General features: G+C 36.3%; 1 pseudogene; it reads left to right on the top strand.

Moving 5' to 3' along the window:
- The window catches only part of LOC143649133 (cullin-2 pseudogene), a 42,900-nt pseudogene extending 24,689 nt beyond the window's left edge, over nucleotides 1-18,211 (top strand).
- Nucleotides 18,212-18,426: the final 215 nt, after the last annotated feature.

Raw genomic sequence — 18,426 nt, 5'->3', positions numbered from 1 at the left:
TTGCCTCCCAGTTCATGGTATCTTTTAAGACTAAAAGAGGTAAAAATTTTCTCAATCAATTAGAGGTAGAAATAATTCACCGAGTATAGAAAACAAAAGCATTTTTTCCCAAATAAAGATATTCAGAAATGTGTTTCCTTAATAGTGATCAATCTGATTGAGAATCAGTCACAATGCTCACAATCCATGGTTTTCAAAGAGCATTAATCACCTTACATTTCAATTCATGTTATTTCTATAAAAATATGTTTTTGTTTTTCTATTTTCTTTTCTTGAAGCTTTCTCTAATTGCCTTTAGGAACACCAGCCCAGAAGAAATAAGAATACCATTCTCCAAAAACATATTTTCTCCTTCTTGAGCTGTTTCTGGAATTTTCTGTGTTGTTCAGATTAATTTATATGGGTCTAAGCATAGGGGAAATTAGTATTTTCACTAAGATGAATAAAACAGTATAATAATCAGAGATTGCAGTAATAATGTTGCATGACAAACAAACCTCACTAACTTAACAATCTCAAATATTTATTTTTATCACGCAAGGATCTCTGAGGCAGCTGGGGTTCTGCTGATCTTGACTGAGTTGGGCTGGGTTGGCTCTGGGCTGCAGGTCAGTTTCAGGTCTGTTCCACATCTCTGTCTCAGGCTGAATCGGTATCAGCCATAACTGGGCATACTCTTACAGAAGGTCAAGAGCTCAAGGGGAGAGTGGAAGTACATGATGTCTCTTAAGCACTCAGCTAGGAAGTAGTAAAACGTCACTTCTCCCCACATTCTATTTGCTAAAGAAATTCATGTGTCCAGGCGCAATGGCAACTGGCCAGAAAAATATATGCTGACCATAGTAGGAGGCCTTACAAGGTCTCATGAAAAAGGGCTTAATGCAAAACCTTATTAAATGATGAGTAAAGAATTGGGAAGAATGATCCAATTAATCCCAAACAAAATTCTGCATTTATAAAATAATTTAGATGTATAAAATGATGATTTCAAATAAGTGTGAAAATAGAGCTCCAACGATGCTTATTTCTGCCTGATCCGTGAAGTTGAGTGTAAGGTAGACCACTTAAAGAAGATGGAGACACAATACACTGATGCTCAGTTCAAATCCCAGCCCTGCCATATACTTGAGTGATATTCCTTAATCTTTCTGGAACCATTTTCCTCATCTGTAAAAATGAAAAGAATATCCACTCTTCCTGTGAGGAAAATCTGAGACACTGCATTTTATACCACTTGGTGAAACCTAAAATATCATTAAAAAGGGGATTCATAATTATGAAATGAACTTGGTTATTTCAAAGTGCCAGTTTAAAATTATTTATCATGATATAATTCAGAGTGCCATATTTTCGCCTATGGCTTGCTTCAAGGATGGCAGATGAAGAAGTTCTGATAACGCTAAGGAAATTCCTTGAAGCTTAAAGCAGAGATGGCAAGTTTATGGTTCACCAGCCATATCTGGTTTGGTTTGGCCCACACAGTATTTTGCAAGTATCTGCATTTAGTTACCAACAAGAAGAAATTTGGAGGTTTCTCTTTGAAGTCCCAATCTCTGGCTTCTGTTGAGAAATCAGAAGTTAGTACCTACATGATATAGTAACAGCAGGTAGTTAACAATCTACCATGGCCACTTAGCACCTGCTTCCTTTAGGTGTGCTCTTCTATATTCCACATTTCTGACCACTTTCTATTGTATTACACCCACTCAATTCATTTCCATTAACTTTTGTGACTCTTTAAGCAGGACTAATATTCAATTAATGTAAAAACATTTAAAGCCAAGAATCATTCAGAAAGGACACCGGTTACAGCACTGAAGCAGGGGCCTGGGGGTCTATTCTGATGCCAGGTATTAACCCTGGCACATAACGTGGGAAGTTCTGGGGTTCCTGGGGATGGAGTCTCAGTAGCCATGGTGGGGGAGGGTACTCTGAGGTTTCAGAGTAGGGGCTTTTTATAAAGCAGTAAAGAAGTATTTCAATATTTTAATAGGTATGTCCCTATTATATGTACCTTCTGAATATATAACTTAATGAAATATTTACATTTCTCTCCTAGAAGTAAAGGATATGAGTTAGGAATAAAAATTATAGAGAATCAAACTATTCAGAAAACGTGGCCAAAATTGTACTGCTAGAGTATAGAGGATCAGTGGAATAATTGCTCATTCCTGGAAGCTATTTGTTTCCCTTATGAAGTCCATATTATTCCATTGCCTTCCATGTATTTGATGAGTTTCTTCTTGGACCCTAGAATTCATTGCTTTCCTCTGAATGATCCATCTCAGCCTAGCTCCTCTTCCATAGGACTTTAGGTGGTATCAGCCGGAAGCTTGGAAAACTGCCTGACAGTATTCGTCCTCTTAGAGATAAGATAGCGCCAGTTTATGATGTATCTTAATGAAATGTAATGGGTTTAGCTTTGGAAGTTACAGCTCCTTTCCCAAGACCTCCATGAAATATCTGTTTCTGGGTTATAAATTGTTTAATCTTGTCATCCATAAAAAGGGGTAAGTATGCTATTTCATTTATGAGGTAGAATATATTTCCCCATGATCATCTTGAAGATTTTGTGATTGTGGCAAGAAAAAAATGAGTTTTAAACAACGTCTATTTTATGATTCTTCAAATAGCATATTTCTCTGAGTTTTCAATTTTTAGAAAGTGTGGAATGTGCCATTTAAATACATCTATTTGATGATGAAAAAAAAAAGCTTATGTTAGAGTATAAAAAGAGCCATAATTTAATACTAAAACCTGATGTGCACCAGAAAAATCAGAATAGGATGATTTGGAGGACCTAAAACTATACCAATATAGTTTTCTAGACTTATATAGATTTTCTATAGTTCTAGCTTTATATTTCTCAAATCAGTAACTAAAAACTGATAATTCATGCACTTAAATCATCACATAACTACACTTGCAACATTGCTCAGGTTGTCACTTAAAATATAAAGCTTGGAAACAACACTAAAGAAACCAATGATGTGCTGTGCATTGGTTTAAGGTCTCCGTAAGGTCAAAGAGAGTGGCTGGCAGAATTGAACACAGCATTCCAGATTAAAAGAAAAAACGACAATGATTTTTCCCAAAACTGTAGCAGGTGATAACAAAGGTTTGCGAATTTACTTAAACTTTACGGAACTTCTCTATATGTAATCATTAATGGGGTGATTCTCTTTATTAATGAAGAGTCTCATGCCATGTGGGGAAAAGTAAAATGAATAAATGACCCTAAAAATATGTAAATTCTTTATAATGTTTTCTTTCTTTCCCTGCCCCTGCTTCCTCTCCACATCCCCAGAAACTTTCTTTTCTTCTCTTTTATTTCTCGCCTATTTCTGAAACTCCTTTGTTTTTATTGAACAGAATTTCAAGCAATTGGAAATGAAATGAAGTTCCAGGACCATGCAAGGAAGTGAAGTGAAAGAACACCCATGATGGTGGAATGTCTTACCCAGGCTATCTCATCTCACCTTCACAAACTTATGTGGTTGATTGTTTTCATTTTCCAGTTGAAGAAATTGAGGCCGAAGGATATGAATTTAAAAGCCTTGACCCTGATGATATATGTTCTTACATTAGATATAATTCTTTCCATCACTATCCTGAGAAAGAATTGGCTAAAAAAAAGTCGTCCTTTGCTGTGATCGTCTGTTTTTGTTCTATATTCCTCTCTTCTTTCTAGTTGACCTTTCTGAGCCTCTAGGTTGAGTGGAATGGAAAATTAAATCCTATTATGATTAACAGAGGGAGAAGAAGCTCAAATTTGGGTATGAAGTGGGTAAGCTATGAAATATCATAGCATTTTATTCCTGAGAGCAAAGAATAAACCATAAGTAGACAAATCTATTTCCAAGGTAATTTTAGAATTAACTTGATCAACTTAGTGTTGTGCCTCTACCATGACCAAAGTAACCTATTGGGAATATGGAGGTAAAAAGAAATGATTAGGACAGTGTTGGTCTCTTTAGAGCGCGTCTTCACATGGGTAAAGTTTTTATGGGAACTCTAGACTGTAATATAAAGCATACTAAAATCGATGCTGTAGTTGAAATACAATTAATGAGTAGGAGATGCTCAGAGTGGAGAGGAGATTCATTCATTGGAGTTGATTGGGGAAAATTTGTTGAGAAGATAGCATTGGAAGTTTTCCTTGAAGAGTGAAGAAATAATTGAGAACATAGCATGAGGATTTTGGAATAATATACAGAATGAGAACTTTGATATGAGAATATAGAATGAAATGAAAATTATGGAAAGTTGTTTTGTTTTGGTTGGAGCATAGAAGGATTTTTAAAGGACATAATGAAATATAGATTGAGAGCAGATTCTGAAGAACCTCAAATACCATGCTAATAATCTGAACTTTTGTCAAGAGACAATAAGGAATTATTAAATATTTATTATATTTAGAAAATAACATGTTTTGATCTGTGTCAAAATAGTTATGGCATCATATGAAGGCTGGGCTAGGGACAGTCTACGGACAGAATAGTGTTAGAGGGCTACTTCAATAACGTGGTGAGAGATCAATTATTAGTTATCTATTGCCAGATAACAGATTACACCCAAACTTCTGGTTTAAAACAGCAAACAATTATTATCTCATAGTTTCTGAGTTAGGAATTTTTGTATATCTTTGTTGGGTGCCTCTGGCTCAAGTCTCTAATGAGACAGCAATTAAGATATAAGTAGTGGCTGCAGTCATCTTAAGGCTCAACCTGGAAAGGATCTGCTTCCAAGTTCACTCACATGGCTGTTTGCAAGCTTCATATCATTGGTGACTGTTGGCTGGAGATATCAAGTCAAGTGAGCATCTCTGTAGGTCAGCTCATGACATAGCAGCTGGATTTCCTCAGAAATGAGAAAATGAGTGAGAAATACATGGTGCCCAAGAGAGAAGCCACAATCTTTTTGTAACCTAATCTCTGAATTGACATCCCTTCAATTTTGCCTTATTCGGTTAATTGGAAGCAAGTCATCAGGTCCCACAAGAGAAGGGGGTTATTCAAGAAAACAAATGCTGGAAGGTGGGCCACCTCACACAGAAGATAAAGGTATAAACTTGAACAGGGAGAGGGAGGATGGAAAGGAGAGGGAGGTTATAAGAAATTATTACACTTTGTTCAACAAGTACAATGTTAGCTCTTAGAATAAAAAGTGGCCACTCACAGGTAACCAAAAGGGATAGAAATTCTTACTACTAATAACATTAAACAAAACTACTGTTCTTTGTTTCTTTATTGATTTTGACAGGAGAAACTGAACTATAGGGCAGGCACAATATAATGTAACTTGATTGCAGCTGCACATTTGGCAATACTCTCTGTCACCGGGTGGGGTTTCTAGAAGCAGATACTGAAACAGAGTTTGAGGTACAAGAAGTAGAAATCAACACAAGTGAACAAAAGTGAGAGAAATCAAGACTGGGGAGAGAGAGAAGTCAAACTGTGATGCAGGCCCTACAAAGCTTCTGCCAGGTTGTCAGGAGCTCTAGAGAGAGGATTGTCTGTGAGAGTTTTCTCACAGTGGACCACATGGCTGGCCTTTTCAACTCTCTGTTCCTTACATTCTACCTCTTCATGCAGGGCACAACCTGGGGCAAGATGGCTTTGCAGCTAAGGCTACAAGCCAAAAGCAGCACTCTCTTGGCAGGTCTCCCTGCAGCTGTCCAGCAAGGTCTTCCTTGAAGGGATTAGGTGACACATCTCCAGGTTTACCAAAGCCTTCTCTGTTATGAGTGAGATATATGCTACGATATAACATGGTTACCTGAATTCAAAACTAGGCTACCTGTACTGGCACAAGGACAGACATACAGACCAATGGAATTAAATTGAGGGCTCAGAAATCAACTCTCACATTTACTGCCAACTGATTTTTGTCAAGGGGGCAAAGACCACCCAATTGGAAAAAAAGTTTCTTCAACAAATGGTGCTGAGAAAACTGGATCTCCATTTGCAAAAAAAATGGAGGACTCTTACTTCACCCTCACACCCTATACAAAAATAAACTTGAAATAGACCTAAATATAAGAGGTAGAACTGTCAAACTCCTAGAAGAGAATGTAGTGGAAGCATTTTCAGAAACTTGTGTTAGCAAATGGTTTCTTAGACTTTACAAGCAAAGCATAAACAACAAAACAAAAAATACATTAATGGAACCTCCTCAAAATTAGAAACTTCTGAGTCTCAAAGGACATTCTCATGAAAGTAAAATGACAACCTACACAATGGGGCAAAACATTTGAAAATCATATATTGGATAAAGATTTAAGAGTTAGAATAAATAAATCCTTCACCTTAACAACAAAAAGACAACCTGTTCTAGTTTGCTAGCTGCTGGAATGGAATATACCAGAACTGGAATGGTTTTTAAAAGGGGGAATTTAATAAATTGGAAATTTACAGTTCTAAGGCTTAGAAAATGTCCCAATTAAAACAAGTCTATAGAAATGTCCAATCTAAGGCATTCAGGGAAAGATACCTTGGTTCAAGAAGGCCAATGAAGTTCAGGGTTTCTCTCTCGAGTGGAAAGGCAAATGGCAAACACAGCATCATCTGCTAGCTTTCTCTCCTGGCTTCCTGTTTCATGAAGCTCCCTGGAAGGCATTTTCCTTCTTCATCTTCAAGGGTGGTGGACTCTGCTTCTCATGGTTATGTCATTCTCTGCTCTCTCAGGATCTCCTGGCTTTCTCTCTTGTCATTCTCTTTTATAGGATTGAGTAAACTAATCAAGACCCACTCAAATGGGTGGAGACACATCTCCACCTAATCCAACTTAACAACCACTCTTGATTGAGTCACATCTACAGGGAATTGATTTAATTACAGTTTTAAATATACAGTACTGAATAGAGTTTAGAAGAAATGGCTGCCTTTACAAAATTGGATTAGGATTAAAACATGGCTTTTCTAGGGTACATACATCCTTTCAAACCAGCAGACAACCCTAACAAAAAATAAGCAAAATATTTGAATAGACTTCTCTCCAAAGAAGATATACAAATGGCCAGAAAGCACATGAAAATATATTCAACATCATTAGCTATTAGGGAAATGCAAATCAAAATCACAATGACTACTGTTTCACACATATTGGAATGGATGCTATTAAAATAAGACAGAAAATAACAAGTGTTGGAAAGCATACAGAAAAATAGGCACACTCATCCATTGCTGACGGCAAGGTAAAACGGTGAAGCCACTGTGGAAGACAGTTTGGTAGTTCCTCCAAAAGCTAAATATAGATATCCATATGACCCAGCAATCCCTACTAGGTTTATACCCAACATAATTGAAGGCAGTGAATTGAACAGATATTTGCATACCAGTGTGCATAGCAGCATTATTCACAATTGCCAAAAGATGGAAGCAACTCAGTGATGCATCAATAAAATGTGGTAAATACACAGAATGGAATAATATTCAGCCATAAAAAAGGAATGAAGTCCTGATATATGCAACAATATGGATGAATCTTGGAGACATCATTTTGAGTGAAATAAGACCCAAAAGGACAAATATTGTATGATCTCACTGATTTGAAATAATTAGAATAAGCAAACTTATAGAGTCAGAATCTAGAATATGGGTTACCAGGGGATGGGATGAGAGTAGGGAATGGGAAGTTAAGGCTTAAAATATACAGGGTTCTATTTGGAATTACGGAAATGTTTTAGCAATGGATGGTGATGATGGTAGCTCAAAATTGTGAATATAGTTAACATCACTGAATTATATATATGAATGTGGTTAAAAGGAGAAATTTTAGGTTGTATATATGTTATTAGAATAAAAATTTTAAAAAAATTATTCAATCATAGGAGTGCATAACACAAACAGTGTACCCTAAGGTAGTATAATTATAATCCTATTCTTTCCTCAATTGTAATAAAGGTACTATGGTAATGCAAAATGTTAATAGTGGGGATATGGGATCTTTGTATTTTTTGCATGATTTTCTTGTAAATTTACAACTTCTCTAATAAAACTAAAATAGAAAAATAAAAAATACTTAGTTGTTAAAAGTTAATTATGTGGTAGTCATGATGCTATAGTATCCTTTCATTTATTCCTCAGAAAATCTTTAAGAAGATGTCATTATTATCACCGTTACACAGATGAAAGACCTTAAAATTTAAACAAGTGAATTTCTTCCCTCAAAGTCACATTATAGACGCTGGATCTGGGATTAAAATCTGTGTCTCTTGACACCAAAACCCATGATTTCATTACTTAACTATATTCCATGTAGATTAATAGATGATGTCAAACAAAAAGTATTTCTTAAATGTCACTACCAAATTATGTTCACATATCTGCCCGAACAGATAACACTTTTCAATCACTGGTTGAAGGTTTAGCAGACAGGCTTGTCAAATTTGTAGATGACAAAAATCTGGGGAGGATAAAAGATATTTGGGACAAAAGAATCAAAGAGAGTCCTAGACTACAATGATATTCAAAATTATGAAGATAAAATTTGGATGAGATACACATTAAATTTTACACTTAGGTTCAAAATTGTATGCATAAATTCTGAATGAGGGAACCCTAACTTAACAGAAATTTATGTGGGAAAAAAGTCTTAGGAGATTTAATTGACTAATGCAACTCAGCAAAGTGAAAAAGATAAGATTTGCATATAGAATTTAGATCTTGGTTCTAATGCTTATAGATGGCTAAATAATTTAAATCTTTAAGAATGGGTTCATTCATTTAAATGCAGATATTGACATTATTTACCTTGACAACTCCAAAGACTTCTTATGAATATTCTGTAAAATAACACAAGTAAAAACAACTTTATAGCGCATTACATAACTTTAAAAAAACAAATCTTTGTAATTGTTTTTATCATTTCATTGCAGGCACGCAGAGGATAGTCTAATCCATTTATGTGGTTTGGAGCCTGGCTCTGCCTAGAAGCATAGTTATAAATGAGTAGATTTTGATATATAGGCATCCTTAGAATGATTGTGTTTAGATTGAATAATGCTTAAGTTTATTTCCTATCAATAGACTTTCTGAGTGTGAAATTTGGTCATAGCCGATTTTTCTTTGTCCTTCTCAGTCCTCCTGGAATCTGTGGCTGTTTTTTCCCTCATTGGATCTCTAAAAAAAGTTATCTAAACAGAAAGAAGAAAAGAATAAGGACAGCAATTAGTGCTGAATATCGATTATATACTCATCACTGTGCTAGATGTTCTACAAATATTTTGTCTCACCATTGTCCTCATTTTATAGTTATAAAAACTGAGGCTTGGTTTAAAGAAATATTTCATAAGTAGGTAAATACATTATTCACCTGATAAGTAGTAAATCTGGATTAAAACTGAGATTTCTGACACCCAAGTCCAGTTTTGAACATCCTTCCACCACCATGACGGCAATGCTGCGGGGTGGGGGGGTGATTCAGTGGCAGAATTCCCGCCTGCCATGCGGGAGACCCCGGTTCAATTCCTGGCCCATGCACTTCCCCAAAACAAACAAACAACAGTGAAAAACCAAACAAATACAAGAAATTCAACAAAGGTGATGCAATAAGGGGATACTCACATGGAAAAAAGAATGAATGTGACCCCCGCCACAGCATACAAAGAAAACAAAAGACAACGCTAAACATAAAATGCTTTAATTCATCACTCTCTGTTAGTGTCTCCTTTGCCAATCTGCTCAGGGAAAGAAAACTGTTATAAGAGGATAGTCAAAGGTAGTGACAATAGTTCTTGTTCTAAGTAATAAACTTCTGTTAAATAAAATAAGGTTTTACTGGCATGTGAACATCTTTATTTCCATCCTTCTTATAATTGTGGTCTCTATAGGATTTCAGAGACCTGTTTGGCTTAAATATTCTTAAGATTTTATGGATGCCATAAATAATTCAAATAGGTGATACAATATCTGGGGCTCAGCCCTGAAGAATCAACCATGGTAACTATGGACATAAGTTAAAGGTCCTCTGGGGTACCTCATATTTTAACAATATTCATCTTCCCTCCCTTAGTTAAGCCTCTCGTCTATAACCCAATGATTTATATCCCAGAACAAATCACTGGAGTCCTGTGGATTTAGCAGCAGAGGTGGAGGAACTTGCTTGCATATTTAAGTTAGTGACATTGTAGGCCTTTAGATGAGGATCAATCAGCAATTCCAACATCCTATACATGCACTGATGCCCAGCTACCATGAATATTTGTTAAATCTATAGATGTTCTTCCTAACAAGCTACCACCACCAAGAGTACTTAAATTTTTAGAATCGCAGGTCAGACTCTCTAGCAATACCCACATCATAAAAGGAATGTGCAATGATCTAAGATAAAAGGGGATATGAGATGACACTGAATGACATGATCAATATATACCTTTCACGTTAGAGAACTATAAAAGCACTCTCCAGAATTTCAGAGGGAGAAAATTAGGGCTAGAAAAGTTTGAAATGTCTTCTAATTTCAAATCTAAGTTTCTTAGTTTGGGTACCAGTATACTCCCTTAATTCTATCTTTTTTAGGCCTGCCCCATACAATATTTGTGAAAGTGCAAATATAAAGTGATATTTAAAATTTTGGAATTGTTATTATTTTCATTATTATCGTATGTTTGGCCAGGAGTAGCATGTGATGATATTAGAGAAATTTTGTAGCTGGTTGGATCCACTGAGGCAAGGAGAGTATTCCTCTTTGATAAACAGTAAAAAAATCCCCTAAAAGAGGTTAATTCTGGGAGGGAACAGCATCATTGTTCCATGACCTCTGGAGGCATTGCTGGCATACACATAAGTGAACCCTGGAGAGCCAAACCACAGGGGTATCTCAGATCTCCTCTCCTGCTTCTAAGGGATTTGATGCTTACAAACATGGTTTATTAGACTGAACAAACCATTTGGAAGTTGTTCTAATTTTTTTTTTTTACATGGGCAGGCACTGGGAATCGAACCTGGGTCCTCGGGCATGGCAGGCAAGCATTCTTACCTGCTGAGCCACCGTGGCCCGCCCAATTGTTCTAATTTTGAATTACTACTTAACGCATTGGCATAGATAATGCTCTCGAGCTCATATTTTTTGAAGAAATATAACAGCAAACCTTTCTTTTGATAGAATGAAATTTTGGCATCTGGATAGCACAAAATGAGTTAAAAATTCACCTTATCAAACTTAAAATGCACCAGCATGGGGTTACCATAATGGTTCATGAGAGGCCTTTGAAATTCCATTTTCCCCACAAGGTAAAATAATTAATCAGAACCCAATTAACCAGGGGATTGTGTGAATATGTTGGTGTAGGGAGCTCTAGGATTCAAACCTTCCACCAGAACAACTATTAGACAGGCAGGAGCTGTGTCTGAAACAATGAGGCCAGAAGAACACTGTACAGAATCTGAATAAGAGCAGGATGAAGAGGCTGAAAACTTATGATAAAGAAGTAAATTGCTCTCTCCAAGCTGCAGCTAACAGTGCCCATCCTGTACAATTTGGGAAGGCTGCCATTGGGTCTAGCTCCTGGGCAGCTTGCTGGCATCAGAAAGGGACATAAAAATCCTCTTCTTCAAGACCATGGGTGGGGATGGCCAGTCACGGATCATCACTTTTGATTTCACAACTTTGGATCATGGAGAGCCCAGTGCTGAGGGCAACCATTGTTTCAACCCAGCCCAGACAAAGCGGCAGCCATCATTGTTTCAAACTGTCCAGGGGAAAGGTGACAGCAGTGGAAACTTAAAGATGCTGTGATTTCTCAGGGCTGAGGGGGTTACATAGTTGAAAGGGTGAATTTGCTGGGCAGAGCAAAAAAGCTTAGCTTTGGGGAGCCATGCAACAAGCTCTTGGTGCCCTTCCTGATCCCCTCCCCAGGGCACTGTGGAGCTGGTCTGTGCATCCTTATGGGTCCCTGGACCTGTTTTGGCTGGGAAAGAGTGTTTTGGGAAAGTCCTCTCCCAAATATACCCTCCAGACAAAAGCAGCTTGAAACTATGAACAAAATATGTGACTACAGAGGCAGAAAGACTGGGACTCAGCTTGCTCACTTTAAAGATTGGGGAGTGGGAGGTCTGTCTCCTGGGAAACAGAGGGACAGTCAAACTCCTTTCAACTGGGGAAATGCAAACAAACTAACAATCAAAAGTCCAAAACAAGAAAGACAGGGGAAAACCTACACACAACATTCACTTTGGGCAGACCTTCCAGATAGGAGGGCTGAAGTTCAAGAAAATCTCTGATCACCAACTATTTACAAAATCCATAAACAGACATCTCAGGGATGAATTCCAGAGTCAAAACTTTTAAATATTAAAATGTACAGTGTGCAAGAAAAGAGTACAGGGCAAAGAAACAGGAAATGAAGGACCATTCATACAAAGAGGAAAAAAAGTCCATAATGAAGATTATAATGTGGATACACTTAATGAAGCCTTTTAAAAAAATGGTGTTAAATATGCTGAAGGATATGAAAGGAAACAAAGAGAAAGAACTAAATGATATCAGGAAAACAATGAATGAGCAATATGAGAAACAGAAATTTTAGAAAGGAAGCAAATAGAACTGCTAGAGTTGAAGATCACAATAACTGAAGTGAAAAACACCCACAAGAGGTTCAAGAGCAGATCGGAGCTGGCAGGAGAGGAATCAGTGAATTCAAAGACAAGACACTGCACCAGGATGAAGTCTGACCCAGAGGGTTGCTAATAAAAACTTCCATGTAACTTCTGTTTCTGCTTGAGTTGTGCTTATTTTCAAAGAATATAACTGCAAACACCTGCAAAGAAGCTGTTATCAAACTGCAGCTCCTGCAGCCACTGTCCACCCCAAAGTGAACCACAAAGCCAATGAAAGAGCAAGGACCCATTTCGATGCTAACCATAAGTTCCTGCCTTGCCACAAGTAGGGAAGTCCCCTTCCTGGCTCATGCACGCTTAACTCCTACACTGACTTTACTTCACATTTGCTCATATAATAGTAAATTATCCACCTCTGCGTAGGATTCAGATTCCATTTTCTGAACACGTGTTTATGTAGAAATCTGTTTTAGCATGAACAGAGCACATGCTCAAACCCAATTCTGTGGAAATCTCCTAGCCCACTTGTACCAGATTCTTGTGTGTGCATTCCCAGACCCCCTATAAACGAGCCATGCTTACCTACCTTCAGGGAGAAGTCACCGTTAGGACCTGGGTCCACCCTTCTCCATTCTTTGGTCAAAGAATAAAGTTCTACTCTGCATTACTGAATCTGTTGTCATTCTACTGATGTGAGCGACACTGGACAGGAGACCTGTTTTGAAGGGTCTGCCTCATAAATGGTCGGTAACAACACTTGAAATGAGTCAGGCTAAGGAGCAGAAAAAAAGAATTATAAAAAGCAAAATAGCTTAAGACATCTCTAGGATATGAACAAGTGTGTCAATATAGGCATTATGGGTGTTTCAGAAGAAGGAGAAAGAGAGAAAGGAGTGGAAAGGAATATTCAAAGAAATAATGATGGAGAACTTCTCAAGCTTCACAAAAGATGTGAATAGGCATATTCAAGAAATCTAGAGAACACATAAAAGGAAAAACAAAGAAAAATATGCCTTGTTAAATATTGAACACACTATCAATTGTAAAGGACAAGGAGAGAGTTCTGAAAGATATAAGGGAAAGCAACATGTTATATACAAGGGAGTCCCAAATAGATTGACTGTCCATTTCTCATCAGAAACCATGGAGGCAAGAAGGCATTGGGTTGAAATACTTCAAGTGATGAAAGAAAACAGTTACCAGCTAAGAATTTTGTATCCAGTAGGATTTCCTTTCAAAAATGAGGCAGGAATGGGGTGCATGGGTGGTTCAGTGGTAGGATTCACACCTATCATGTGGGAGACCCAGGGTTGAATCCTGGCCCATGCACACCCCCCACCCCCCTTAAAAAAATGATGAGCAAAATTCCCTATGATATACATATCACATATTTGCCTCTGTGTGTGTGTGTATGTATAGATATAGAAATACATATATACAGGGAGAAACATACAAAAAAAATATCAAGGGAGAGATTAAGACATTCCTACATAAAAAAAAGCTGAGGAAGTTCATCGCCTCTAGACCTGCTCTACAAGCAATGCTAACAGAAGTTCTTCAGACTGAAAGGAAAGGACATTAGACAATGGTTTAAAGTAGCATAAATAAATGAAATCTCTGGTAAAGGTAACCATTTGAGTAATTATAAATGTAGTATTATTGTAGTTAACTGTTTGGTATGTAACTCCACTTCTTACTTCTACAGAAGCTAAAATGCAAATGCATAAAAAGTAATGATAAATCTATGGTTTTTAACATACAATGTACAAAGATATAAGTAGTAACAAGTACGAAAAAAAGTGGGGGAAGAAGTATAGTAATACCATATGTGCATGTTATTGAAGTTAAATTGTTATCAAGCCAAATACTATTGTTATATATTTAGAATGTTAAATTTTAATCCCATGGTAACCAGAAGAAAATAGATGAAAATCATATCCAGATAGAGAGGTCTAAGACATGCAAAGGTTAAAAAGCAAAATGGCAGAAAATATCCCTCCATTATCAGCAGTGGCTTTAAATGTAAATGAATTAAACTCTTCTGTCAAGGGTCAGAGTTTGACAGAATGGATAAATAGCATGGCCAGCTCTATGTTGTCTGCAAGAGACTCATCTTAAATTTAAAGATACAAGTAAGTTGAAAGTGAAAGGATAGAAAAAATATACCATGAAAGTAGTAACGACAAGAGAGTAGAGGTGGCCATACTAATATCAGTTAAAATAGACTTTAAGTCAAAAGCAATTATGAGGGACAAAGATTGTCATTATAAACCAATAAAGAGAATGATTCATAAGGAAAATGTAACAATTATAAATACATATGCACCTAAACAGCAGAGTCCAAAAATATATGAAATAAATACAGACAAACTTGATGGAAGAAAATGACAGTTGTACATCAAAGTAGGAGACTTCAATATACCACTTTCAATAATGGATAGAACATCTGGTCAGAAGATCAGAAAGATAATATTGGACTTTAAGAATACTCTAAACCGACTAGAACTTACACACATATATAGAACACTTCGCCCAACAAAAACAGAACACAGATTCTTCTTAAGTGCATATAGAGCACTCCCCTGAATAGATCATATGTTAGGTCACAAAACAAGTCACAAAAAATTTAAAAATATTGAAATCATACAATGTATATTCTCTGACCACAATGGAATGAAGCTAGAAATCAAAATAAAGGGAGAAATGGAAAACTCACAAATATGTGGAAATTAAACAACAAACTCTTAAATAACCAGTGGGTTAAAGAGGAAATTACAAGCAAAATTAGTAAATTTCTTGAGGCTGGTGAATTATGAAAATACAACACACCCAAATTTATGGGATGCAGCTAAGGCAAGACTGAGAGGGAAATTTATAACTCTAAATGCTTGCATTACAAAAGAAGAAAGACTTCAAATCAGAGAACTAATCTCAAAACAGAAGAACTAGAAAAATAAGAGCAAACCTAATCCAAAGTGAACAGAAGGAAGGGAAAAACAAACATTAGATTGGGTATAAATGAAATGGAAAACAAGAAAATAGTAGAGCGAATCAGCAAAGTTAAAAGTTGGTTCTTTAAAAAGATCAGTAAAATTGACAAATCATTGACTAAATTGACAAAGAAAAAGAGACGTTACAAACAGCAGAATCCAGAAGTGAAAGGGGGACATTTCTCTTCGCTCTGCTGAAATAAAAAAGACAAGAGGAGGATACTGTGAATAACTGTACACTAGTAAAGATAAAATGGACAAATTCTTAAAAACACACAAACTATCTACATTAACTCGAGAAGACATAGAAGATACCGGTTAGAAAGCTGTGGCAGATTTTAGGAGAGGAGTGGTTGCTGAGTATTACAAACAAGTAAAAAGATTTGAGATATATTTTAGTATTATATGTATTTATTGAACTCATTGTTTGGATGACAGTGCATTGGGTGGAGAAAGACTCTTGGGTTTTTTACTTCAGCAACCGAAGAAAGATGACACTATGTATTGATAAGTGGAAGAGATTTCAACAATAAACTTGCACAACGTCTTTTAAGACACAAGTAATACATATCCATGAAACATGAAACAAACTTTTAATGACAATCAAAGCTGTTATCATGTTGGAATACACAAAAAAGAGTAACATGGAATGATTGCTTCTCATACATCTGTGCTTTATGTGTGGCCTATCCTGAAACCTTTGGAGAAAGACTGTACAGAAACTAAATATTTATTTTCAAAAATCACATACAGCATTGGTACAAGAGAGTTCTGGAGGCTGAAGAAAAGGTACTTGCTTTGTACTGTAGGTTGTGGGAAGAATATAGTAATGACACAGACTATGTGGATTGCCTATATAGGTATCTTGACACAGAGCTTATTAAAAATAATAAATTAACAGAAACTGACCTTCAGTGTGACTGCGGTGGTGTAGATATCAATGAACCACTTAGCATTGGATGTGTAGAGGAAATTGGTGGTTGAACCACTTCAGACTGTGCTTTTACAAATGTTGCTCCAAGAAATAAAAAGAAGACTCAAGCCAGGAAGTAATCCATGGAGTTATTAACTTCTTTGTTCATGTTGAACAGTGTAAGAATAAATTCTCCTTAAAGTCTTATCAGGAAATCTCTGAGTCTCCTTTTCTAACTGAAACAGGAGAGTATTACAAACAAGAAGCTTCAACTAGGTTAACAAGAATTAAACTACTTACAGTATATGGAAAAAGTTCTAGGTAGGTTAAAAGATGAAGAGATTCAATGTGAAAAATACTATACATTCAAATTCACCTACTAAAGTGAATGTCATAATATCATTTGACAAGAGAAAAAATATGATATGGCAAATCACTGGTTTACCCCATAATTTTCAGTAGCTGCAAAATCACATCCATGATGAGGGCCTTAGAGCAACCACTAATCTTACTCAAGAAAATATGCCAACACTATTTGTGGAGTTAGTTTTGGAAGTACATGATAAATTTGCTCAACTTATCAACACTGAATTGAATGGTGATCAGCGCTTTATGAGTATGTTGGATAGAGCCTATATGTCAGTAGTAAATTACAGAGAACCAGGTCTGTTTGGAAAGATCCTGAACTGCTTGCTAAGTACTGTGACAAATGACTAAAACAAAACAGCAAAAGGGATGAGTGAAAATGACACAGAAGACAAATTCACAAGCTTCATTATTGTTTTCAAGTATAGTGACTATAAGGAGTTTTTAAAAGTTCTATGCAAGAATGCAGGCAAAATGTTTAATTCATGGCTTATCTATGTCTAGGGATTCTGAAGAAGCCATGATCAATAAATTGAAGCAAACTCATGGTTATGAGTTTACCAGCAAGCTACAGTAGATGTATGCAGATAGGAGTGTCAGTGCTGATTTCAACAATAAGTTCAACAATTTCATCAAAAACCAAGACACAGTAATAGATTTGGGAATGACTTTTCTATTCTCTATAGGTCGGCACATGGCCTCTTTCTTAGGCTTCTTCACCTACATTTGCAGTTCTCCAGGAATTGAAAAAAGTACACAGATATTAGAATTATTTTACAGCCAGTATTTCAGTGGAAGGAAACTTGCATGATCACATTATTTTTGTACAGGCAAAAGTAAAAATGAACTATTTAGGCAAACATATGTAGCCATGGTCATGGCATACCGAATGGCAGTTTTCCTTGCCTTTAGCAGTGGTGAAACTGTCAGCTATAAAGAACTTTGTGGCAGAACCCAGATGAATGAAATGGAACTGACAAAAATCATCAAATCATTACTTGATGTGAAAATGATTAACCATGATTCAAAAAAAGAAGAAATCAATGCAGAATCTTCATTTTCATTAAATATGAATATCAGCAGTAAAAGAATAAAATTTAAAATTATGACATCAATACAGAAAGACACAACATGGGAGATGTAGCAGACTAGAAGTGCTGTAGGTGTGGACTGTAAAATGTATCTCCAAGCTACTGTAACTTTGCATCATGAAAGCACCAAAAGAGTTTCAGCGTAATGCTCTTATTCAAAAGGTGACCTAGCCAGTCAAGAGCTAGGCTTAATCCAAGTATCAGCATGATTAAGAAATGTATTGAGGTTTTGATAGATAAATGGTACAGAAACACAGTCAAATGTCAGCAGATGAAAGCTATTTAGTGTGATGTTGCTGTCCTCCAATTATGGATGAAAGATCATTGCCATCACTATTGGTGTGTTCCCATGGGAAAAAGAATTACACTTCCATAATTTTGTTAAGTGGCAGCACCTGTTTATCTGCTGTTTACATCACCAGTGCCACATCATGATCATCAAATAAAATGCCTCTAGATAATTTCAAAACTCATGCCATTGTGACATTTCTTAAAACTTTATTTAA

This window comes from Tamandua tetradactyla, chromosome 11 (assembly GCF_023851605.1).
Source record: "Tamandua tetradactyla isolate mTamTet1 chromosome 11, mTamTet1.pri, whole genome shotgun sequence".
NCBI lineage: Eukaryota > Metazoa > Chordata > Mammalia > Pilosa > Myrmecophagidae > Tamandua > Tamandua tetradactyla.
Note: the sequence above shows the minus strand (reverse complement) of the source record. Positions and strands in the feature narration are given on the sequence as shown.